The sequence below is a fragment of the Tamandua tetradactyla genome, chromosome 12, assembly GCF_023851605.1.
Source record: "Tamandua tetradactyla isolate mTamTet1 chromosome 12, mTamTet1.pri, whole genome shotgun sequence".
In the NCBI taxonomy this organism is placed as follows: Eukaryota; Metazoa; Chordata; class Mammalia; order Pilosa; family Myrmecophagidae; genus Tamandua; species Tamandua tetradactyla.
The window spans coordinates 18336092-18362770 of NC_135338.1; the positions used below are offsets into that span (position 1 = coordinate 18336092).

A 26679-nucleotide genomic window follows, 5' to 3' on the forward strand; every position below is an offset into this window, starting at 1 on the left:
CCTTCAGCTCCCGTGGAAAGTCAGCACTGATCTTCTCCATGCTCTACCCACAGCACCCCTCTCTGTTCTCCTTCCCCATGCTGCCCCAGCTGCCTGAGTGCTTGTGCCCATCACTGCTCACATGTGCCATCCAGAGTCCCTGGGTATGGTCTTGTCCATTTGCCATCACTTTATTTCCTTCTTTACACCACAGTCAAGGGGGTAACTCAAATACAGTCATCTCATAGAGACATCTCTCTTCTTGAAAATATCCTTAGGTTATCCTCTGGCCAAGATTCAGTAAAACCTTTAGGGTCAAGTTCAAGATGTTTCTGGACCTGCCTATTGTTTCCTTCCCAGCCTCCAACCTCACCTTCCCCTCTTCATGGACTAGAAAAAACACAAGCAGATGGTGGTTGCAAAAGAGATTCTCAACCTCAGTACACAGTGGCCCCTTCCCCATGAGCCCTTCCGTACTCCTGACCAGCCCCTGCCCTCCTCTAGGACCAGCTCACTCAGGGCTCTCTGGAGAAGGATGAGCATTGGAAGTTGAGGAACATTTATGTTCTCCTGTGAATAACATGAAATTTCAATGCCCGGATGATTAATGCATTACATGAAAAACAACCTAGTGTTCAAGACACTGAGCAAAAGACAAGAATAAGATATAAGTCCTCAAGTTACGATACCCATTTAGACTCCCCAGGGCAGGGGTCATGATTTGTGATATCAATTTAATGTTACTTTAAATCTTAAATCTTTCCCACGCAGTAGTGGAAAGCTGCCCTCCTTGACTTAAGCAGGTTTTGAGAGTAATAAAAGGGAAATGGAGATCCTGCAGCATTTGAATCAAGGCCATAGTTAATCATGAAAATCTGGAGAACATGACACTGAGAAGAGCTGGGGGAACAGTCCTCATGTTCCCTTAATTAAGAAACTGTGATGGAGAATCTGGCCCTTCCATAACCACAAAAGGTTTGGTGATTTAGGCATAATGTTCAACCTCATTGGATTACCACAAAAAATAAAATACATGAAGTAAGAAGAAATTTCTAATGGCTCATGGATTTCTATATGATTCTCAGTTCTTTTGAGTGATAATAATGAATGGACAATGGGGGATTAATTGCCACACCCTGCTCCATGCACAGCACAAACTCCTGTTTTTCTACAACACCTCAGCTTCCTATGGCTGGTGAGGTAGATCCCTAATGTCTGATCCTGTAGATAGTGGAGTCTGAATTGGGCCCAGACCATCTCCCAAGGCCTCTCCTTCCCATGCTCCTTCCACCCTCATTTCATCCTGGGGGACTAGCCAAGGCCTGGGCAATGACAGCCATTCAGAGGAGAGGGTCCTGACCTGTTCTGAGCATCCACATGGGCTGTTAGTGGAGGAAATTATTTCACCTGAGCTTTCTCCTTCCTGTGAGCCACTTCCCTGTGGGGAGGGCACACCCAAAATGTCAGGGACATAGAAAAATGCTCACCCTGAGTCCAATGGGCACTTTGAGAATATTGGGGTGTGGTGAAGGACAGGAGGAACTCCAGGAAGCACATGGGAACCTGGAGAGTCAAGTTCAATGTCCTGATTCTCCATGGAAATATTCAGAGCTCTGCTCTGTGTGGACATGTCACAGATGCTGAGGACCACGGTAAAAAAAAGCTGATGGGTGGGTGGGACTGAGTGTACTTGTGGACAGCTCTATGCCTTGGAAATTTAAAATCCTTCAGAAGTGGGTATGGAGACAACCAAACATGTCCACATGCAATTCAACATGTTACAAGAACTCCTGAGAAAATATCTTGCAATACAGAGGAACACAGGCTGTGGGTCACATCCAAACAAGGGCAGAGCACAGAGACAGGCTCTTCTCAGACACAGGCAGTGAGTGACCCTCACACCTGGGCAGATGGAGACTTCAGGTAGGTGAGGAGGCTTCCTTCAAACTGCTAATCAAGTCAGTGGGAGGAGGATGGGACAGAGCACAACAGCAGGAGTTTTTGTCTCACTCACCTCTGCCTGTGTCACTGTGGATTACCCACAGCTGCTCCAAATGTAATAGTATACTCCACAGAAATAGGCAGCCTCATGCCCAGGGTGGAGTTTACTGATGGTTAAGTAGTGGTCAGCCCCAGAGCTGGAGCCCAAGAAGCAATCAGGGGTTCTGTCCCCCTTGGAGCCAGACATCCCACTATTTCCTAATATCATCACAAACTGGAGGTCCTTCCCTGGCCTCTACTGGTGCCATACAACATAGCAGGTGCTGTGCTTACTGCTCAGGGTGCAGGTGAGCTTGACTTAGGCCCCCAGGGAGGCAGATACAGAGGGTAGCTGTGTCAGCACAGGCTGAAAGAGAGACCCTGGAAACACAGACTCCTGTTAGGGTCTGGGTGAAGAGCAAAGGGAAGGCCCCAGCTACTGAGGTCACACACAGAGCCCAGGGAGGACGTGGTGGCTGGGGGAGAGGATCCCAGGAGCCCATTTGCAAGCAGGCCCCTGTCCCCTGGAAACTGAGGGGATAAGAGAGGTATGGCCATGTCTGCCCAAAAGAGCTCTGGGGCCTGGTCCTCCTAGCACTCACAGCATCAGGACACTGAGGACCTGTGCAGTGGATGAGGAGGGCGAGGAGGCTGAGCGGCACCCAGACAAGAAGCTCTTTTGGGTAGACATGGCCATACCTCTCTTATCCCCTCAGTTTCCAGGGGACAGGGGCCTGCTTGCAAATGGGCTCCTGGGATCCTCTACCCCAACCACCTCACCCTCCCTGGGCCCTGTGTGTGACCTCAGTAGTTGGGGCCCTGTCTGGGAAGGTGGGGCCCAGGCTTGGGGTCCGGGGTCCCAGCTGTGAGCCTGTAGAACTTCAGCACAGGCCCATCCCATCATGTCTGAGGCCATGACCGTAACCCTGACAGAGGCTTCTGCCTCCCCCTCCATGGCCAGACCCTGCTCGCCCCTGCCCACCACAGAGCAGCCACCTCTACTTTTCTATTTGGGTCATTTCAAAAGCCTCCAACTCCAAAAGAAGATATCTGGGGACAGTGTGTCTCACAGACTACGTACTTTAGAGCATACACTGGCTGAGAGCTGGAACATTTTAGCCATGAACTCAATTTCAGGCTGCTCACAAAGTCAGTTGCCTCTTCCTACCTTATCTGTCATATGATCTGATGAAGGGGAAGAGGGGATGGTTTAAGGGAATAAATGAGCATGCAACTACATATTTCTCTAAATTCAATGAAAAATGAAGGCAACCCAGGTAATAGAAGAGGGTCATAGTGTGATGCAAAAATGAGAAGCAGCCAACATGTCCCTGATGAACTAAGGAATTAGATGTTGTGCATGAGGAATGGGAAACTGCCAAACTCCAAAGAAAGATTTGGAGATATTTCTGTGGCTTTCCTGATGTTAAGACATAGCACTTAACGGAAGAAGCCAGGGTGAAGAATGGGGGTGGAAATAGAGAGAGGTCTGAACACTTAAAGGGCATCAAGAGTCAGATCTGGGATGGTGACAGTGCTTAAGAATATGCTGGAGAGGAAGCCCCCAGGATGTGGGACAAAAGGCTGAGTGGAGTTCAGGAAGAGATGAGTACAATGTTGGTTTTGTTGTTGTTGCTAAAGAAAGGGGAACCTCTCCCACTTTATGCCTTCTTGCCATTGTAATTTGTTATCTGCTTTCTGCATGCAGAGTGTTTCTTCTTTAATCTAAGTCATTAATTTTATGTTAGAGATTACACTGTTTCATTTCTGCTGAGAACTTCCCTTTTTGTTTTGTGTGAATCTCATGGATTGTTATTATTAAAAATGACCACAGATTCTGTCAGTGGAGGTTCTGGTTAGAAATGCAGAGTGTCAGGTCCAACTCCAGACCACTTGAGTTTTAATCCACACTGTAACCTCACCCCACAGCATCTCCATGAGTTACAGACATGGAAGCACCTGCTCCAACACAGCTGTGTGGGTCCTGATTGTGAATTGTTTATAACACCTAAGTCTAGTTGACTTCAACCCTCAGAACCAGGAATGTTCCTGCCTTGTGTTCCATGTTTCCACTTCAGTAATTGTGAACTTGGGGCTTCCCATGGAAAATGGCAGTCATTTCCCCCCTGGCATCATAAAATCCATGGAAATGGTTGAAGGGTATTCAAAATAAAAATAAGATCCATTGAATCCTTATTTCTACAGTAATTGGGATCTGGAAAAGCAGCAACATTGTGTTATTGTATTTACAATAAATACAGTATTAAACTGAGGCTCAGGACAGGGTGCATGGGATATCTGGCCCAGGGCAGCAAACCATGCTCAGTCCATGTTACCTGCCCAGCTGCCCTTGCTCACATCCAAGTTCAAAGAGCCATGGGCCAGGTGGGAGGAAAACACATAATCCAGGTGATGTGGGAGCCTGCCATCAGGAAGCATATATGGAAGTATTACTTCCCAACATGGTCAGCACTTCCTTTGGTCTGGCACTGGAAAATTATATTAACTTATACCATTGGTCAATGGAATCCTATGCAGACTTCTGGGAAGAGTTCTGGAAATTCAATGGCATTGTCTTGTCAAGCACATATAAAGAGGTTGTGGGCACATCAAAAGGTATTGAGGATGTACCTGAGTAGTTTAAAGGCAGTCACCTGAACTATGCTGGAAACCTGCTGCAACACAAGGAGAATGGCTGGGTCTCCCTTTATATTGCAAGGGAAGACAAGGAGGAAATCACAAAGGTGACTCTTGAAGAGGTAAAGCAAAAAGTGTCTCTGTTTGCTGCAGCAATGAAGAAAATGGCCATGGAAATATATAATTAGGTAGCTGGTTATATGCCCAAATGTGCACATGCTGTGGAGGCTATGCTGGCTGCCACCAGTATTGATGCCATTCAAAACTTCACTCCTCAGACTTTTGTGTGAATCATGTTATAGTACAATTTTCCCCAAACCAGCTGAATCTCATCATTTCTGTGGGGGCAGTGGTAAACAATGCAAAGTATATAGCCACATGGAAAGCTGAAGCAGGTAGAGAAGGGACAACCAGACTTGAAAAAGTTGTTAGTGGCACCTTACATCACCACCAGGGGGAACATAGACATTTCCAAGATTCCAAAGATCAATTTCTGGATGACTTTTTTTGAAATCAGGACAGGAGAACAAGCATCCCACCTGGATTTTGAGAAGCTACCTTTCAACCATCCTCTCTTGATAATTCATTGGGCAAAATGAGTGCTCCCAAGTACCTGGTGAATTTGGTCATGACACCCTCCTCCAGGACCTGACAGAGCACATGCTTCATGACATGACTTGCAGTAACATAGTCCTGCATTGCACTACAATTGGCTGTATGGCGTGGAATTGGCTGATGACTGTGGTGTCCACAGATATGTCCTTTGTTTCTATGATGTCTCCTCCAGGCTCCCCACACCCAGTGTGCTGTGGGACTTTGATGGATAAGCAACACCATTCTAAGGAACAGGGCCAATTGGCTGTTGATACTGAAAGAGAAGGGTATGAAACCACTGGAAAAATTGTCTCCAGGTATTTCCTATATTCCATCCACTGGCTTGCTGCTGAGAACCCAAATCTACAAGTACATCTAAGATACATTAAGAGAAGCATCCTCCAGGGCTCCATCTCAGATGGGACTGACCTCATCTCATGCTTCCTGGGTCATGATTCTCGTGTTCCCGTGTACAACGGAGACATTCAGGTATGGAACCTGGGCATGGTGGTGGAACCCTGGAACAAGGAAGGAAAGGTATTCTGGAGACAGACAGGTGAATGGGTGGGCACCAAGCTGATTCCCTGCCAGCCCACATATTTATGGAAAGGCAAGAATGTGAAAAAGTACAGAACAACATACTTAGATATCTAAGTTCCTTGTGTCTGGGTGCCCAGTGATCACTACAGGATCAACCCCAAGACAGGGGGACATCACCAAGCTTGGCTGCTGTGACAGCACACTCAACCCCAACCAAGTGTGACTCTGCAGCTTGGAAATTTATAACATTGTGGAAGCCTTCAAGGAGGTGATGGACAGCCTGTGTGGGTGCCAGTGCAACAAGGACAGGGGGAGAAGGTGTTCCTCTTCCTGAAGATGGCTTCTGGGCCTGCATTCAGCCCTGCCCAGGTAAAGAGCATCTACAACATCATCAACAACCTCATCCTAGAAGGGGGAGGACAGAGTGTCATCTCCTTGGTGTGGAGGTTGTGCTACACCTGGGATTTCAGGAGCTCCTGAGGGTGGTACCTGAAGAGAAAGAGAGAATCCAGGCTCTGCTAAGGTTTCAGAGCTCAGGGAATGGTCCTTAAAGGCTTGCCCAGGAGCAGGGAGCATTTTGAGTTCAAGACAGCAGGATAACAGGGTCTCCTGTGTCGCACATTCTTGATCTCTGTAATTCTTATTATCCCCACATAGCATGTGCTGGGGCTATTTTTGCCTCTGAACACACAATGATTCTGTGGTCATTAGGAAAGTAAGAAGAAAATGGATTCATTTCATTGACCCCATAAAGAATAGCAAAGTTTAGAGCATCAGACCTCTGCATTTTGGTGCATAAGTAAGAGTAGAAGACAATAGTTGAGCTGGTTTGGTCCCACACAGATGTAATGGGGGAATTATGTGCCAGACATGGACATGGAGGGCAATTGCTAGAGATGGGAGCTCTTGGAGGCATGGGTATTACACTCAACTTTTCTGCAGTGATAACCACTCTTGCTAGGCTGAAACTTCTGAAGGTGGACACTAGGTACCAATCATCATGGTAACACATAATGTTTCCACAGCTCTTCCTGAAGGAGATGCTGACCACAGGCCCTCTCAGGAACTTCCTGGGCTGCAGTTACTTTTTGATATATTTGGGAGTTCCTGAATTCTGATGGTCCACATATGCAACCTATACCCTGAGGGTGGCAAAGCTCCGATGGGGTGTGGAAGGAGAGGAGGACACACCACAGTTCCTGTGGGCTCAGCATGAACCACCCACAGGGGTCCCCAGGGGCCCTGAGAGGCATCAGCTGTGGGAAAGTCATATCAGTAGAACCTACTTCCTCTAGATTCCCTGGAGCAGGATCAGGGTTTCCCCAGCAATTATGGCCATCCACGCTTTACTGGTCTCAGGGTCCCAATTCTCACATGTTTAAACCTCTCTCCTTTATATTACAATTGAAGAGGTAGGCACTAATGAGTAAGCCAAGTCAGGCCTGCATGTAGATTTCCCCAGGACCTGCTTCTTCAGCAGCACTTCACAACTTCATACCTTGTTCTGGTGCACAGGGTGCTTTAGCCAGCCCTGGGTGCACTTGATGAGAGGGAAGGGTACATCTGAGCTCTGACCACAGTGTGCAACATCCGTGTTCTCAGGGATTGACCATATACGAGAGCTTCCCTGGGCTTCTGACCCCAGGAGAATCCTACCAAAGGCAGGAGTGCTTTCCTCCAAGAGTAAAAATTCAGTTCCTGAGGCTTTGATTTTACCCCATGTGGCCATCCAGGGGTAGAATTTGTTATTGTCATGAGAATTACTTCTTTTCTATTTGGTTTTGTTTATGCTTTGTTTTTCTTCCCCTGATGCTTCAGAAGCATGGAATAAGAAAATGGGGCAAGCCATCATGAACAACAGTCAGTGCAGTTGACTTAATAAGAGAAAAGAGGCATACACAGAGACCCCGAGAAGGCCAGAGTTTTGTCCCAATTCCCCATCAGCCTGTGTCAATGTGAGCAGCACTGTTGTCCCCGGTCATGTAATAATACTCAGGCTTATCCTCAGGCTGCAGCCCCAAAATGTGAAAATATGCTGCAATGCTTGAGGTAACTTTGTATCCAGAGACTCAGCTGGGGACTCAGGTCCCTGCTGCTTGCCTGAGTCTGAGTAGTAGTACAGGAAGAACCAGGTGTTGTTCTCTGGCTTCTGCTGATGCTAATATATGCTGTAGCTATCAACACTGACACCACTGCTCAGGGCAAATGTGAGTCTGGCCATTGTTCCCAAAGATGCAATAGGGAGGACAGCTGAGTCAGCACAGGCTGGGAGAGGGAACCTGCCAACACAGACATGTATGGGAGCTGGGACAAGGTCCAGGTCTAAGCTATTTGTGACCTAAACCAGAGGGGCTGAGGCAGGCTGGGAGATCTACCCTGAGTCCCTGAGTCTTCTTATCTGTGCAGTGAGAGAGAAACACAAATAGGAGAGGAGTCCAGGCTAGGGTGGACACAGCTCTCTGGGTCCAGAGTGGAGCTGGGCTGCCCCAAGCCTCCTTTTTTCTCCCACCCTCTTCCAGAGGAGGGGCTGTTCATGGAAATGTGTTCCCATACTCTGCCTGCCCAGGACCTCCCTGAGCCCTGATTCTGGAGCTCAGCTCATCCTGTGGACTGAGGAGGATGAAGGTTGAGTTTGTTCCTTGAGAGAGCCCTGGGAGGAAGCAGCTGCTGAGACAACACAAAGGTCCTTTCTCAGGGAATTTGCCAGGCCAGAGAGGACACAGGTGTGGAGTCACCATCAGTAGGATAGGGCCCAAACCCCCAAACTGGGACCTTTTTGAGTGTATGGTCCTTACTGAACCCAGTTAAGGAAACAGAAAGCAGTGCCACAGCATGACCTACTGTTCAGAGGACAGGCCATCACCACTACTGAAAGAACTTAGAACTATTCCACCCTCAATTCAAGGTGGTATTGAATTTGGGCATTGTAGTATTTAGATTTGGGTGTAACTTGGCTAGGTGAAGGTGCTTAGTTCTATTGCTGTGGACATGAGTGAATGGCATGTGAACCTCATCTGTTGTTGATTACATCTGCAGTTGCTAGGAGGTGTGCCTGCTGTAATGAATGATATTTGATTTAATTGACTGGTGCTTAAATGAGAGAGCTCAATGTAGCAAAGCCCAAGCAGCTTAGCATATCTCATCTCAGCACTTGCAGCACAGCCCAGGCCTTTGGAGATACAGAAAGGAATCATCCTGGGGAAAGTTGTTGGAACCCAGAGGCCTGGAGAGAAGGCCAGATTGCCCTGAGCCTTCCCACATAAGAAAGAACCTCAGTTGAGAGTTAACTGCCTTTCCTCTGAAGAACTATATGTCAACTAAATAAACCCCCTTTTATTGAAAGCAAATCCATCTCTGGTGTGTTGCATTCCAGCAGCTAGAAAACTAGAACAGGCATCAGATGTGTTTCTCCAAGACACAGAACCTTCACACTAAGATGCTCTTGAAAAGCCCTTGGGCTCACAGCTGATTCTCAGCAAGGTGTCTGTGGATCTGGAAGTTACTGCTGAGTTTTCCCCATGAACACTCTTCCTAGGGCTGCCCTTTTGGACCTGTGACCACATGGTTCTGGTTTAAGGCTCAGTTTCCTCTGAGAAAGGGTCTCTAGGAGTGCGGGTGTCATGAGAAACATGACTGCAGGAGCATTCTCAGGCAAAACATCTGGGGAAAAGTATATATCTGAAAGTTATAGATCTTTATTTTGATATCCTGAAAACAGGCTGTACTAGTGACCTGTTGTGAAGTGACAAGTTATCCTCAAAGTTTGCAGTTGAAAACAAAATGCATTGATTGTCTCCCATATTTCTGTGGGTGAGAAATTCTGGGGCAGCCTTGCTGTGGGGTTCTGACTCAGGATCCCCCCAAGGTTGCTGTAGCGCAGGTCAGCAGACCTCTGAGGGTGTGACCAGGTCTAGAGTGTCCACCCACAAGAGCATCATGGGACTGTGTTCAGGGGGCTTCAGGTCCCCCTTTGAGGGTGATTTCCTACTTGGCTGCTGGCTTCCCTCAGAGTGGGTGACCAGAAAGCACTGGATTGAATTTCTAAAAGGTAAAGATGAGATATAGAGAAACAGAGCTAGCTGGACATAAGCCCAGTTTCTTTTACCTCTTAACTTCAAAACGGGTCACCATCCCTTCATTATATGCCCTTGGTCATTGTGTGGGAGTGGTCTCCACAGGAGTGTGAACTCCAGGAGGTGAAAACATTGTGGACTTCTTGGAAGCATCGACCAGCTATCAATGCCCATTGTGCTCATTGGACAGTGAGGCCCAGGATGGCAGGACCTAGGCCATTTGGGATGCACTTTGTAAGCATCTTCATATGCCTGCCCCACACCTGGCTGAGCTGGACATCTCTTTGCAGTCAGATAAGGTCCTGGAATCCCTGTTTTCTGTAATGTGTATATGGTAGCAAGTGGGCCATGGTATGCTCATTTCTGTTTTCTTAGAATTGGCATCTAAGGGGTCAGCTCAGAAATTAGGTTTTATGACTCATGTCATTTCAATATAATCCTCCTATATTTTCCTCCTTACCATAAAACAGGTACAGTGGGAACAGAAATCTCTGAAATGAAACTTCCTTCTCCCTGAGTGAAATAAGAGAGGGATCCATGACTGCTCTCTTTCTTTCTTTCTTTATTTTGGGGGGGTGCATAGTACAGGAATCAAACACAGGTCTCCCACATGAAAGGTGGACATTCTAACCACTGAACTACCTGTGCACCCCATGACTGCTTTCTGTACCCCAAGCTGGGGAAATGCTGACTGCTATAGAATTACACATAACATTTTAGGGCATTTTATTTGGCTCTGATTATGCCACATTCCCTACTATAGAATTTGGAAAATAACAACTAAAGAGAAATGGCAATAAGAATAGACTGAGAGAAGAAAAAACTGCTCCCTCACATTCCCTGTACTAAGAGGCATAAGGTGGATTTTATACAACTCAGCCAGAGCTGGAGTCAAACTGACCAGAGAGAATGGATGCTGCAGACTTCCAGGGATTGGTCCAGCAGAGAAGTCTGTGTATCACTTGGAGGGTGCAGCTAAGGAAGAGGAACCCTGAATATTCCTGTGTCCTGCATGGGCCTGAGCTCCTCATCAGCAGTACCTCTGGGGCTTCCCACTCCACACTAGAGACTGTGAAGAGTCAACTTCAATGAAGGCTGATAAGAAGTGGAGAGCTACTCACCACCACTCCAGAAAGGCTGTCTTCTTAAGGAAGAAGGATGGGTACCTACAGATAATTTCTTTGGTCCTGTTCCTCCTCCTTTCACAAACTTGAAGATGTTAATTCAGAGAAGAGGGAGATATTTGAGAGGAGACCCCAAGGGCTGCCTCAATCCCCCACCCCTCACCTGGTTTAGAGTTAGAGGTAGCATTTTTACAACTGACATTGAGCGGAAATGAGATAATCAAACCAGTGCTGCTGCAATGTCTTGGGACCTCCAAAGACTGCACTCCCAAGAATCCTAAAATAAGAGGGCCAATGTGCTGGAAGACACTGAAGAGAGGTTCTCCACAAAGCACCTGGGTAATTTTAATCCATGTCATGTGGCTCAGTAGTTGAGTGGTTGTTATAGCTTAAAAAGCAGTCCATCACATTCCTATACTAGAATGAGATTATATTTTCTCCTTTTATTATTATTATTATTTTTTTACTTTCTCCTATTGATGTGCCAATGGGTTGTTTTCCTCACTGGACTCAAAAATAAAACTGCTATGCATAATTTTGCATGTGTCTGTTCCTGTATATACATGAAGCTAGAATTTCTAGGTCAAAGAAGAAAGTGCATGATTAACTTCAGAAGAAACTCAAAAGATGTTTTTCAAAGAGCTGTAACATTTTATAGGTTAACCAGCAACCCTGAAGTTTCTACTTGTTACATGTCCCACCAACATTTGATGTTAGATTTAATAATCTTAGTAATTTTGATACCTGTAATTAGAATTTCATTATACTTTTTATTATAGATATTGCATTATTAACAGAAAAATAATGCAGAGTGAAAAGCAAGGAGCCAGGCAGAGGGAGAGGAAGTTTGTATCTCACTTCCCCTTGTGTCAGGAGCACAGTGGGTACACAAGTGCTGTTATCAACTGTTGAGCAGTAATAGACTGCCTTGTCCTCAGGCTGGAGCCCTGAGATGGTCAGGGAGGACAGGCTGTCCGACTTGGAGCCAGAGACTGAGCTGGGATCCCTGAGGGTTGAGCAGTTCCAAGCATCACAGTTTGGGGGCCAAGGGAGCTGTTGGTACCAGCCAGCACCAACTACTCCAGGTAGCTGCTCCCCTTGCAATTCATGATGACAGTCTGTCCAGGAGACCCTGACACTGAGGCTTCCTACATCAGCCCAGACTGTGCCCAGGACCCTGGAATAAGGAAAGGAACCAAAGGGATGCTGAGTCTGCAGCCATTGACATGTCACATCCCTAGGACAAGAAGGACATGGCTGGGCCAGAATGTTCTCTCCCTGTCCCTTCTCCTGGTCCCCTGACAGATAGTCACCTGGGCATAGAGTGAGGAGGGTGATGAGGAAGCAGTTCCAGGCCTTGGTGGAGATGCCCCAGGGAAAGCTGCTCCAGAGCTGCTGAATGTCTCTTTTACCCATTTGCCCCACTTGGGGGAGGGAGGACCCTACATGCAAATCATCACCCACCCTGAGCTCCCCTCTGTCCTCTCTGCTTGGGGCTCAGCAGGGCCTGGCCTGAATGTCCTCAGAGGACAAGAACATTTGGCTGCTGTAGCCCAGGTGTGTTGAACATCAGGCCCCCCACAGGGAGCCTCCTCTCCAGGCTGCAGCCCCTTTACCTCAGTTAAGCCAGGAGCCCAATGAGGGGCCTCCCCTGCAAGGAATCACTGAAGACCATTTTCAGCTGAGTGGCTCACTGAGGGAATTTGCTGTGGATTCAGTAACCAAGAGGACACAGGACAGTGACAGGCCAGCCAAGACCTAGCAGCTGTGACACTAGAATCCTGAGTGTCCTCTCTCTGGTTCCCCATTTCCTTGGGGCAGGTGGGAGGACCCCTTACCCCTCCTGGCTCCTCCCTTCCTTCACTCCTGAGGGGAAACAGCCCAGGAAGGGCTGGGAGGAGAGGCAGCCAGTGTGAGGGAGACAGAGCTCAGCTGGTCCTGGGACTGCTCCGCTCTGAGAAACACAAGGGACCACACAGCCCCCCAAACCAAGGAGGGTCTCCTCAGTGTGAGATCAGACCCAGTGCTGAGGGAGTCCAGGGTGTGGGAGTCCACAAATAGAGGAGGATGATAGGGGAACAGAGGAGTGAAGGAGAGGGAAGGGAACCCAGCAGAATGGACACCTGGATATGCATCTGGTTAAAGTCCCATGCTTGGAGAGAAAAGAATCAGTTAAAAGGAAATCTAGACCAATGGGGAATAAACAATGCATGGGGGTCAAGTCAGGACCCCTGTCTCCATTTGTTAATAAAGTTTTATTGAAATACACCAATATCAATTCCTTATATGTTTTGGTGGCTGCTTTTTTTTCTACATTCTTCAAGTTGAAGTTGCTACTGAGATCATTTGGCCTGAAAAGTGGGAAATACTTGCAAACTGTTACTCTACCCAATAAGTTTGCTTCAATGTGTTCTGTTTTGGCTTTTGCTATACGGAAGCCACTGGCCCCTCGTGGCTATTAGGTACACTTGCTGCGGGAAGTCTGAACTGACATCTGCTATATTTGCAAAATAGACACAAGACTTAGGAGACTTTTACAAAATAAACAATATCAAAGCTTTTTTTATAATTTGTAATATTGATGAAAAGTTGAAATGCTCATACTTAGATATATTTGCAGTAACCACAAAATCAACTCTAGCCTCCCAAGATTTTCATCACACAGGAAACCCCTGATTCTGAGGATCCCATGAAACTAGCCCATCACCACTGATTCTGAGGTGCTCTCTGTACCACCCTAAGGGGTCCTGCCTTCTGAAGACCCAGGCCCTGCCTATTTTCAGAGTTGTCTGGGAGAACCAGCAGGAGAGGGTCTGAATTCACATCCCCTACTGAAGCTCAGCCCTCATCTCCATTGAGGCTAGAAAACTGATTACTAAAAACAAGGGCAGCCCAATGGATAGGTGAGAATTCAAGGCAACTGTGCAGGAAATTCTTGCACATCTGACAATTTTTTTCAGGTAGTATTGGAGGCAGTAAGAGGAAGTCAGCTGTTCTCCAAACAGAAGTAAATGTTTATAAACACTGCTTGAAAATTTGAACAAATACATCTCAGAACTGCAGGTGTTACTTATAAACTTATTTAACTAAGACAATTGTATTTTCACTTGAAATACAGAAAATCAAACAATTTTTCTGGGCACAAAGACAATGATCTTTTCTAACATTCATTTCTTCATTCATTCATACATTCACTCATTCAATCAATTTCTATAAATGCTACTGTGCTGCTGTAAAAACAAAGTCTCAGGTCTCAGGGTGTCACCAGTCTTGCTCAGGATCTCAAAAATGCCAGGGAAGAGATGTACCTACTCTGAAAACAGTGATGTAGGCAAACTTACACACAGGGGATGTTGTCCAGAGTGGCAGCTGGACTCCCAGTAGTATCCTGTGGTGCATGACAGGTTACCAGAGACTATCTAAGTGGAGAACCAAGAAGGCACAGAACCAGACCATGCAAGACCACAAGACTTGTTTACCAAATGCAGGAATGTAAATTGACACTTGGTGCATGTCTGCAATGGGTTTGAAAAAAATCAGTCCATCCCTCAGGGTCACAGTGTAGAATTTCAATGGTTAGCTACCCTGCATACCAGGTGCCTTCTGAGTAAGTAAATCCTCCCCTATTTCTTGAGGCAAGACCAGGGCACTTGTAAACCTTATTGTACCTTTTCCAAAACTCAAGGGGAAGGCAGAGATGGTGTGAAAGCAAGGTTTGCCCATGAGGAAATATCCACCTTACAGCTGCAGTAGCACCCAGTCTGTGTGAGCCTCAAGTTCCCCATCACATGGAAGGACTGGAATTCAAAATCTAGAATCTCTCTGGGTATTGTCAAATTCAATTTTATTGAGATATTTCCTCACCCCAAACAATCTGTGATAGAATACCATCCATGGCTCTCATATCACTATATAGATTAGAATATTTTAGAACATTGTCATGACTCCAAAAATAATAATAACAATAATTATTACATGAAATAAAAACATAAAAAAATCCAAAATCTCCCATACCCACTATTGTTGACACCTAGTGTCAATGTGATGCATTTGTTACTGTTCATGACAGAACATTAAAATATTACTGTTAATTATAATCCATAGTTTGCAATAGGTACCTTGTCTCCCAAATATGCCTCTATTATTAACTCCTTGTCATTTGCAATATACTTGTTCTAGTTCATAAGAGAGTATTTTAATATTAGTACTATTAATCATATTCATAATCTATGAGAAGATTCACTCTATTATATATCCCATGTTTTTACCTCTAGCTTTCCTTCTGGTGACATATGTGTCTCTAAACTCCCCCTTTCAATCACATTCATTCACAATCCTGCATAACCATTACACCCACAAGAATGTGCTTCCATCACTTCTATCCATTTCCAAACATTTAACTTCAACTTAATTAAATATTCTGCACTTATTAAAGCAACCATTCCCCATTCTCTAGCCCTCTTCCATCCCCTGGTAACCTACATTCTAGATGTTTGTCTATGAGTTTAAATGTTATAATTCAGTCCTATTAGTGAGCTCATACAATATTTGCCGTAATATCTTCAAGGTTCATCATGGTGTGTGTTTCAGAACTTCATTTTTTCTCACTACAGAATAGTATTCCATTGTATGTGTATACCACATTTTTAATCCATTCATGTGTTGATGGACACTTGTGCAGTTACCGTACTTTGGCAATTGTAAATAAGGCCACTATGAACATCAATGTGCAAGTACCTGTTTGCCTCCCAGCATTCAGATCTTTTTGGTATATACTGAGAAGTGGAACTGCTAGTCCATCAGACAACTCTATACACACCTTTCTAAGGAACGACCAAACCATCCTTTATAGAGGCTGTACCATTTTACATTCCCACCAGCAGTGAATAATTTTTTCTTCATCCTCTCCATACTCATGTTTTCCTGTTTGTTTTATGACAGCCTTTCTATTAGATGAAAAATGATTATTTCGTTATGGAATTGGTTTGCAATTCTCTAATGGCTAGTGAAATTGAGCATCTTTTCATGTGCATTTTTTGTGATTTTTCTATTTTGGAAAAATGTCTACCAAGGTCTTTTGCCCAGTTTTAAATTTGGTTGTTTATTGTTGAGTTGTATGATTTCTTATTTATTCTGGATATTAACCCCCTTGCAGATATCTGGTTACCAAATAAATTTTCCTATTAGTTCAGCTGACTTTTCAACTTCTTGGGAATGTGCATTGAATCGTGGAAATATTCAGTTTTGAGGAGGTCCCCTGTATCTAGATTTTCTTTCATTGCTTGTGATTTGGGTGTAAAGTCTAGAAGACTACCTTCTCTCACTAGGTCTTGAAGATATTTCCCTATATGTTCTTTTAAGTGTTTTGTTATACTGGCTCTTATATTTAGACCTTTGATAACTTTAAGTGAATTTTTGAAAAGGGTATGAGATAGGGGTCCTCTTTCATTGTTTTGGATATTACTATCCAATTCCACCACAATGTGTTGAAGCAACTGCTCTGTTCCAAATGTTGCAGACTTGTCAAAAATCATTTGGCCACAGATCTGAGGGCCTATTTATGAAATCTCAGTTTGATTCCATGATCAATTTGTCTACCTTTATGCCAGCACCATGCTGTTTTGACCCCTATGGCTTCATAATACATGTTAAATCCCAAAGTGTGATACCTCCCACTTCATTCTTTTTAAGATGGATTTTGCTATTCAAGGCCATCACTATTCCAAATAAATTTGATAGTTAGCTTTTCTATTTTCTGCAACTTAGGCTGTTAGAATTTTGAATGGTATTGCATTGAATCTGTATATCAGTTTAGATAGAATTGACATCTTAATGGTATTTATCCTTCCAATCCATGAATGTGGAATGTATTTCTATTTATTCTGGGCTTCTTTGACTTATTTTAGTAATATTTCATAGGTGTCTCTGAATACATCATTTACATCCTTAGTTAAGTTTAGTCCTAGGTATTTCATTCTTTTAATTTTTACTGTAAATGGAATTTCTTTCTTTATTAACTCCTCAGTTAACTTATTACTAGTGTATAGAAACCTCATTCATTTTTCCATATTGATCTTTATCCTTCAATTTAGCTGTACTCATTTTTTAACTTAGTAGGTTTGTCATTATATTTATGGGATTTACTAAATATAGGATCATGTCTTTTGCAAAGAGTTAAAAATTGACTTCTTCCTTGCCAATTTGAATGCCTTTCATTTCTTCTTCCTACCTAATTGCTCTAGCTAGAACTGCAGGTCATTGTTGAGTAACAGTGGTGACAGTGGGCATACTTTTCTGTTCCTGATCTATGAGAGAATGCTAAAAGTATGATTTTAGCTGTGAGTTTTTCATATATGTGCTGTATCATGATGGGAAAATTTTTGCCTTTCAGTGTTTTTATAAAGAAAGAGTGCTGGATTCTGTCAATGCCTTTTAGTATTAATTCACATGATCTTTTCCATTTTGATTTGTTGATGCAGAGTATTTCATGGAGAGTATTGATTTTGGTATGTTGACCTGCCCTTGCATACCTGGAAGAAAACTTACTTCATCATGTACAATTGCTTTAATGTGCTCTTGGATTTGATTTTTAAGTAATTTGTTCAGGAGGCTTGTATCTATATTCACTAGAGAGATTTATCTGTAGTTTCTTTTTTATATTATTTTTAGCAGGTTTTGGTATTAGGGTTATTTTCACTTCATAGAATGAATTACATATATTTGCTCTTCAATATTCGGAAGGGTTTGAGCAGGATTGGTGTTAATTCTTCTTGGAATGCTACATAAAACATTGCCTGTGAAACCACCTGGTTCTGAGCTTTTCCTTTTTGGAAGATTTTTGATGACTGATTCAATGTCTTACTTCTGATTGGTTTGCTGAAGTCTTCTATTTCTTCTCAAGTCAGTGCAGTCTGTGCTGGTTTGAAAGGATATATGTCACCTAGAAAAGTCATCTTTTAATCAAAATCCCATTTTTGTAAAGGCAGAATAATCTCTATTCAATACTGTATGTTTGAATATGTAATTAGATAATCTCCCTTGAGATGTGATTTAATCAAGAGTGATTGTTAAACTGGATTAGGTGATGACATGTCTCCACCTATTTGGGTGGGTCTTGATAAGTATCTGGAGTCCTATAAAAGAGGAAATATTTTGGAGAATAAAAGATTTGGAGAGAGCAGAGAATGCTGCAGCACAATGAAGCAGAGTCCACAAGCCAACGACCTTTGGAGTTGAAGAAGGAAAATGCCTCTCGGGGTGCTTCATGAAACCAGAAGCCAGGAGAGAAAACTAGCAGATGATGCCATGTTTGCCATGTGTCCTTCCAGCTGAGAGAGAAGCCCTGACTGTGTTCACCATGTGCCTTCTCACTTGAGAGAGAAACCCTGAAATTCATCAGCCTTCTTGAACCAAGGTATCTTTCCCTGGATGGATACTTTTGATTGGACATTTCTATAGACTTGTTTTAATTGGGACATTTTTCTGGCCTTAGAACTGTAATATAGCAACTTATTAAATTCCCCTTTTTAAAAACCATTCTGTTTCTGGTATATTGCATTCCAGCAGCTAGCAAACTAGAACAGCATGCTGTTTGTGTTTTTGTAGGAAGTTATCCATTTAATCTATCTTGTCTAGTTTTATTGCAAACAATTTTTCATAGTATTCCTTTATGATATTTTTTATTTCTTCAGGGCTCATGGCAATTATCTCCCACTCACTTTAAAATTTTATTTGCATGTCTTCTCTTTTTGGTTGCCAGGACAGCTAAGAATTTTCTAATTTTATTAGTTATCTTAAAATAAAACTTTTGCTTTTATTGATTCTCTGTTTTTCTTTTGTTCTCAATTTCATTTATTTCCACTCTAATCTTTATTTATTTCCTCCTGCTCACTTTGGTATTAGTTTGCTGTTCTTTCTCTACTTTCTCCACTGGTTCTATTGACTTTAGTTCTTTCTTTTTAATGTTGGCTTTTAGGTTTATAAACATCCCTGTTAGCACTACTTTCTCTGCATCCCATAAGTTCTGATATGCTAAATCCTTGTTTTCTTTTATCTCAAAATATTTACTGATTTCTCTTGCAATTTCTTCTTTTACCAATTAAGGTCATGTTGTTTAACGTCCATATATTTGTGTGAAATTAGTGGATCTCCAGTTCTTATTCATTTCTAGCTTCATTCCCTTATAAGCAGAGAAAATGTTGGGTATAATTTCAATCTTTTAAAATTTATTAAGACCTATTTTATGTCCCAGCATGTGGACTTTCCTGAGAAAATTCCATGAGCACTTGAGAATATGCATATCCTGCTTTTGCAATTGGGGTGCAATTTTCTATATGTCTGTTATGTAGAGTTATTTTATCATGTGATTTAGGTTTTCTATTTCCGTGTAGATCCTCTGTTAGATCCTCTCTCTATCAGAAAGTGGTGTGCTGAAGTCAACCACTATCACTATAGAGATGTCTATTACTTCCTCAAGGTTTGCCAGTGCTGTTTGGGGCAACTTGACTAGCTCATTAATATATAATGTTTTTATTAATACATAGTGTTCTCTCTTGTCTCTTTTAACATTTTTGCATTTAAAGTCTATTTTGTTGGATATTAGTATAGCTACCTCAGATTTTCTTGTTTACAGCTCATATGGATGATCTTTTTCCATCCTGTTAATTTAATCGCATTTGTGTCTTTAGGTCTAGATGAGTTTATTGTAAACAGCATACAGTTGGATTTTTTAAATCATTTGTGACAATCTGCATCTTTTTTTTTTTTTTTTTTTTTTTTTTTGCATGATCAGGCACCGGGAATCAAACCCAGGTCTCCAGCATGGCAGGTGAGAATTCTGTCACTGAGCCACTATCGCACCACTCAACCTGCCTCTTTTCTATTGGGGAGTTTAACCCATTAATTCTCAATGTTGTTACTTTAGAAGACATCTTTACTTTGAGCATTTTATCCTTTGACCTTTATTTGTTGAATTTTTAATTTTTTCTCTTTTTGTTTTTTTCAGTTACACTTATTGATTGGCATCACTTCAGTACACTTCTACAAACCTCACTCCTATGTATTTTTTTCAGTCAGCAGAACTCTGCTTAGTATTTCTTGCAGGCCAGGATTCTTGTTAATAAAATTGCTAAATGTTTGTTTATCTGTGAATATTTTAAGTACTTCACTTTTGAAGGACAGTTTTTCTGGATGAAGAATTCTTGGCTCACAGTTATCTCTTTCAGTAACTTAGATATATCACACCACTGTCTTTTCACCTCTGTGGTGTCCACTGAGAAGTCAGCATTGAGCCTTGCATGTGGTGAATACTTTTTCTCTTGCTGCTTTCAAACTTCTCCCCTTCTCTTTAATATTTGACTATTTAGTAGCACATGTTTTGGAGTGGATCTATTTGAATTTATTCTATTTGGGGTATGTTGGGCTTCTAGGATTTGCATATTTATGTCTTTTATAATGGTTGGGAAATTTTCAGCTATTATGTCCTGAAATGTTCTTCCTGGCCATTTCCCCATTTTTTCTCCTTCTGGGATACCTATATTCCACATATTTGTGTGCTTCATGCTCTCGGTTATTTCCCTGTAACCCAGCTCAAATGTATACGCTTTTTTTCTCCATTTGTTCATTTGCATGTTTGAGTTCAGGTTTTCTGTCACCTTCCCTGACCATTTCCTCTGTTTCTTCAGATCTGCAGTTGTATCTCTAGTATCAGTTAAATTTCATCTAAAATATCTTTCCTTTCCATTAGATCTGCTATTTTTCGATGTATTCTTAGTAATTCTTTTTCTTTTTGAAGAAGTGGAAATTTTTATTGGCCACCTGTTCCCCAAAGGGATCCTGCATCTGCTGCCTCAATGCCTCAGAACTTTGGTGTCATTGGTGTTAGATACCACTTTGCCATCCATGATCCAGAGGGTGATGTTTTTGCATGGAGTTGCTGTTGCCCAGTGCAGCACTGAGTCTGAAGTCCACCCCATCTTCTAGTAGGTGGCAGTAGGTGATGATCTCAGCCTTCAGCTTGTCCCTGAAATTCAGCAGGGTCTCATACTTCTGGGCCTGCTGCTGCCCCTCTGTCCAGGTCTTTGCCAGCTCTGACTCCAGGTGCAACAGGACCCCATAGAGCTGCTCCACTTGCAGGGTATTGTGAGCTTCCACCTACTGCAGGTTTTCTCATGCTGGCCTTCCTTTCTCATGATATCCAGGTTGATTTCCAAGGGCTGGACATAAGTCTCAGCTTCATGAGTGTCATCTTAGCAACTCCTATCTCAGAGGACTGACAGGTGGCCACTGTGGTGCTTTTCAGCCTGCTGAGAATTGTGCTTGTCCAGCTCCTTTTGGTTCTTCTGAGCCAACTTATCACACTGGACCCAGATGTCTGCCATGATCTTGTTGAGGTCCTGAGACTTGAGGGCATCAACCTCCATGGTCAGCCCAGAGCTGGCAATCTGGGCTTGTATGCCCTTTACTTCCTCTTCATGGTTCTTCTTCATGAAGATAAGCACCTCCTTGAGAGCCTGGATCTCCATCTCCAGCTGCAGCTGAGTGATTTTCTTGTCATCAGTGGCTTTCTGGGCCAATAGATGACATTTTCTTCAAACTGGCACATGGCCAGCTCAATCTTGTACTTAACTCTGAAGTCATCAGTAGTCAGTCAGGCATTGTCAATCTGCAGAAGGTTTCTGGCATTGTCCACAGAATTTTCAAAGTTCTGAGCCCTTGTTTCCTTGATGATCTTCGAGTAGTGGACTCAGTTCCTGACTTGGGGTCCCTTCTTCACCAGGTGTGCCCAAATTTTGCCCTCCAATCTCTGATTCTTTGTCTACAGTCTTCTCACCCTGTCAAGGTAAGAAGCCAGGTAGTTGTTCAGTGCCTGCATGGTTGCCTTCTTGCCCTGGATGCCCTCCATTCCCACTACACCTCTGGATATCCCAATGGCAAGGCTCTTGGGTCCCAGATACCTTGAGAGCCAGGGGAGTGGGACACTGTGGCTTGGTAGCCCAAGCCACTGGCACCTGCATAGACACTGGGTGTGCTGCATAGACACTGGGTGTGCTGCTCATCAACCAAACCCAGTGGCTGGGCAACTGGACAGAACTCAAAGATTAGTATTTGGTGCAGAAAGTGGTAGAGTGGGTGGTAAATTTATGTTCTATGATGAGGAAGGCAAGAGTCCAGGACTTAGGATATGGCTATCTCTAATTCTTATACTCTCTTAGTGTCTTCTTAATATCCTTTATATCATTAAACATCTTGTTGAAGTTATTTAGATTTGTTGACCATCCTTGATTCATTCTTCCAAATTCTGTTTTTCCTCTAACTTCTTAATTTGATCATTTGGCTTAGCCATATAATCTTGGTTCTTAATGTACCTTGTAATTATTTCCTGGCTTCTGTGCATCTGAATATCTTGATAATATTATGTTGAAAGTTGGTTTACTTCTCATCTAGCAATTTGTTTCCAATTGGATTAATGTTGAACATTCATTTTCTTTGCTATGTCATTCATTGGTATTTCACACCAAACTTGAGCTACACTCCTATGGAAGGGATGCAGAGCTGTACAAAAGAGACCTCAGATCCTTGCATGCTGTCATACATTCAGCTACACAGTAGAATCCAGAATACTTTTACTACCCTAAAAATGTTCTGTGCTCCACCTATTCTTTCTGACCAACCACCAGTCTTGGGACTGAGTCAGAAGTTTTTACTTTGTCTATAATTTTGTATTTCACACAAGGAGCATATAGTTGGAATTAAGGTCCTTACAAATGTAATTTTGAAAGATATCCACATTTTGCTCAGTGGTTGCTATGACTTCTGTAATGTCCTTTGACCTCCACAGCAAGGAATTCAGATGGTCAGACTAAACTTCTGGCTCTGACACTGCAATGTACATTTGTTCTGGGAAAGAGGCCAGTGTGTTTCTTTTGGGGAGCCATGGAAAGTTCACTGTTCCTCTTGCTTTTCCCATGTACAACAAACTGACTGATGACCCTGCATGAATTCTTATTTGAAAGACAGGATGAAAGCCAGCATCTCATTCAAATCAACACATTATGTGACAGAACCAATGCTCAGTTCTCAGGCTGTACTAGAAACAGGGTATAATATAATATTCAAGTCTTGCAGTTGCTATTTACACCAAGCAAATGTTACCTATTTCCAATGGTAATTCATTATGCAGCTTGAGAAATGCTGCAGTGGAGTAAGGTAGGTTTGGGACCCCTGGAAAGATCTTGGGTGAGCACCCATGGGCCTGAGGAAAGTGCAGAGCTTCCTAAGATAATGAGTGGTCCATGGGAGTCCATGTCAGTCTCTTAATGGGCAAGGTCATCCTGACATCAGGAGCAGTACAGGGATGAAGCTGGAGCCATGGTATGCAGGTCTTGATAAGCTGGTTGTGAGGGAAGTGCCCACATGGATTGGCCTATCTCATTGGGGATGGTCAACCCACTCAACCAGCTAGGCACAGGAAGAGTGAAACTAAGGTCAATAGACATCAGGGTCAGTTAGTACTGCCCTTTGGCAATTTGAGTCCCTTCCTCTTCCTTCACAGAAGGGCTTAGAGTGTCCTGTTCTTGATCTTGGTCCCTTCTGGGGAAGTCTGCTTGGTGACAAGAAAATGATAATTGCCTTAAAATCAGTCATGTAGAAAATGTTGACCATGTGAGGAATCTTCAGCTCTGTGGGGTGATAGAGTTGGTCAGCTCATACTCACTGGGAGCCCCAGACTACCTGATCCCTTGTGGACTCCATGAGATATGGTCTGTGCTGGAGAAATCAGTCTTCCAATCCAAGTCCAGAATCACCATGGATCTCCCAAAACCCTTCTGAATAAAACTTTCACAAAAGCAGGCTCAAGAAACACTTAACTCAATGAATCTGCTTAAAAAGTAACTGACCTTGCTAGTGGGAACATCAGTCTACAACTGTCAGAGTGTCCTCCCATAAGGTACCCCACTCCCCAATCCTGGATGACTTCACTTCTAGTGATCTCAGAGCTAGAAGTCTTTAAAAATGCAGATACCTCTTCTGGATACTGCATTACTCTGGAAAAGGTGACTGAGGCCCTGGTAAAGGCAGTCCAAGTCTAAGCCTCTTGAGCAGTGGGCCATGGAGTGTTCCATGCTCTGGGGCACCTTGCAGAGAGCACTGACTTCCTCTCTGATCCTATTTTCTACCTATCTGCTTTGCCTTAGAGCCTGCTGCAATGCACTGCTGGGCCAGAATTCCTGCTTCTTTATTATGTGGCTCCCTCTCTGGGTCCTTATTCCCAAAGGCCTTAGTCCTCCTTTCCTGAAAGATGGGGGCCCACCTACCCTGCCCCTCTCTGAAAATGGTGCTGGATGATAGCAGAGGATTTAGAAAACAGTTGAAAGGGAGTCAGAAAGCTTCCCCTGAGATGATGGATGTGAAGGCATGTTTTGCTCACTAGAAAGAAAATAAAGGTACCCATCATGGAGTGCAGACAAACTATGTGCTCTCACATTCAGTCATGTGTTTGCCCACTTGGGATGAGAACAGGCCCAAAGGCCATGAGTAACTGCTGCATGGACCCAAAACCCAGGCTGCCTGGTTGAATCATGGGTGTGAATACTGAGTTAGCTCCATAGAGCCTCCAAAAGGGATCATTGTGATTTTTCTTTATTTTCACATCATAAACACACAGATTTTAAAATTTGGAAATTGTACCCACAGCTGTCATGATCATTTTGGATCCACAACTCTTCCCATCCTGGCTAGAAGGTGCCTTGCAAGTGAAAAATGTGGTCTTGGATTCATACCCACTAGACCACAAAGAGAGGCATTTCTCTTGGAGTTCCCTGATATCGGTTTTCAACTGTGTCCCACACTACCTGGGCCAAATCTAGGCAAACCTGTAAGTGGTCACTGTGGGTGTGAATAGACTTCCTTAGAGCATGTGGGAGTGTGTGTGAGATGCTGACCATCACCATTTGGGCATGTTTTCAGTGCACAGGGCTGGATATAGGCTGCTGAAGCTGCCCCCATTAATGCTGTCCTCTACAATATGTCCCCTGACTTAGTTTGATCCTCTGAAATCATGTCCAGCAGTTTGTGATCCATTGGCTCACCCTTCTCCATGTTTTGCTTGTCCATGGCCTTTTCAACCACAGACAGAGCCCTGTCTTGGCAAGTCAGCTAGAGTGTGTTGTGGTCAGACCATTGAGGCAGATTCCCTCAAGGGCAGCAACTGGGCTGCTCTGTATCTGTGCCAACATTTCCCAGATGCTACATGACTTGGGGAAATAAGCAGGGCAGGAGTTCTTACAACAGAATATGGTCCCAGACCATAAAGTAGAATAACGTAAGGGAATAATAAAATCCTGAGACACTTCTAGATCACCTGGTGGCTGTGTCCCAACAGACCCTCCCAAGATCACTGCCTGGAAAGAGCATCATCCCAAGGAATCCTCAAAAACCATCCTCGGTCTTCAGAGGAGTGATCCTCAATTGGCTACTCCAGGTCCTGAAGGTCAGAAGTTAGAACAATCCATGCTCAGACCTGAGGATATGCCCTCCATACTGTGAAAGGCAAGATCTGCTGTGGACATGAAAGGGAGGGCCGTGCTCCATCTTGTTCCCTTCCCACTTTGCAGGCAGTGCATGGGCAAGACTGAGATTTTACGAACAGCTTTGATGTCAAAGAAACAAACTGATTTGCCTTTCTCTTGCATAAAGGGAGGTCTGAGAATGTGCAGCCATGGTGATCACTACTCCAACCAAAGGACAAATGCCTGGAGTACCTATGGAGAAAGACTTTTAAAGGGTTGAGGACCTGAACAGAAGCCTCTGAGAAATCAAATCCAAATGCCAGTTCGTGACTGGATGGGGCTCCACTTCTTACAAGGAAGTCACAAATCAAATCACAGAAAGCAATTCCTTTTGCCCCATTGACACCACACTGCCAAAATGAAAGAGAATGCTGACAGCTGGGTTCAGCAGATACAAGGAAGCAACCATGCTAATGGGCATTGGTAGCCACTGAGCCACTGAAAGTTTTTAGAATGTCTGTATCTCAAGTTATTGATTTTTATCTTCATGTGTGTGACCCAGCCATCCTATTCTGGGGATTCTATCCTGGGAGGTGGGGAGGGCAGGCAGTCCACTAGGCAGAGGGGATGCTCCTTGCATCACTGCTGAAATAGCCCCAGAAAGGAATCCTTTCAACACCTGAGAGCAAGGAGAGGGTGAACTACAGTTCTGTACAGCCTCCCTTCTGGAATATGATGCACGTGACTCAGGCCACAATTCCTGACAGACATGGAAGATAGATGTGTTCTGTGAGTGTGCAATTTGCACAGGAACTGATGTCAAAGGTGAACCCCTTTCCTTTTTGACTCAAACCACCCTTCAGAGCATGAAGGTCTCTAAGCCTTGGAGAAAATATGTAAAGACAGACCAGATGACCATCTCTTGGGATTGCTGGGTTCAGAGAAAAACCAGCAGCAAAGTGCAAAGGAGATCATGGCATACCCTGAAATGAAACCAATCTTCCATCCCTTTTTCTCAGATGATAAAACAAGAGTATATGAAAAGTGATTTTCCACTGGATGAAAACAGGGCTGTGAGTTGTGGAGACCCAGATGCCTTTGGGCATGAGACTGGGGCCAATCAGATGACAAAGCCCTGAGAGGGTGCTGGGTAAGATTTGGGCCTTTCAATAGGCCTCAACGGACTCAGGACACTGGAAAGTAGACCCCAAATGCTTATGCTGACTTGCACAGATTCCTAGC

The 26679-nt window shown here is 43.7% G+C and overlaps 2 pseudogenes; one reads left to right on the plus strand and one right to left on the minus strand.

Annotated features, from left to right (window-relative positions):
* Positions 1 to 4421: 4421 nt before the first annotated feature.
* Positions 4422 to 6210, plus strand: LOC143651349 (acetoacetyl-CoA synthetase-like; annotated as a pseudogene).
* Positions 6211 to 20775: 14565 nt separating this feature from the next.
* LOC143651350 (keratin, type I cytoskeletal 18-like) overlaps positions 20776 to 26679 on the minus strand; it is a 57960-nt pseudogene continuing 52056 nt past the window's right edge.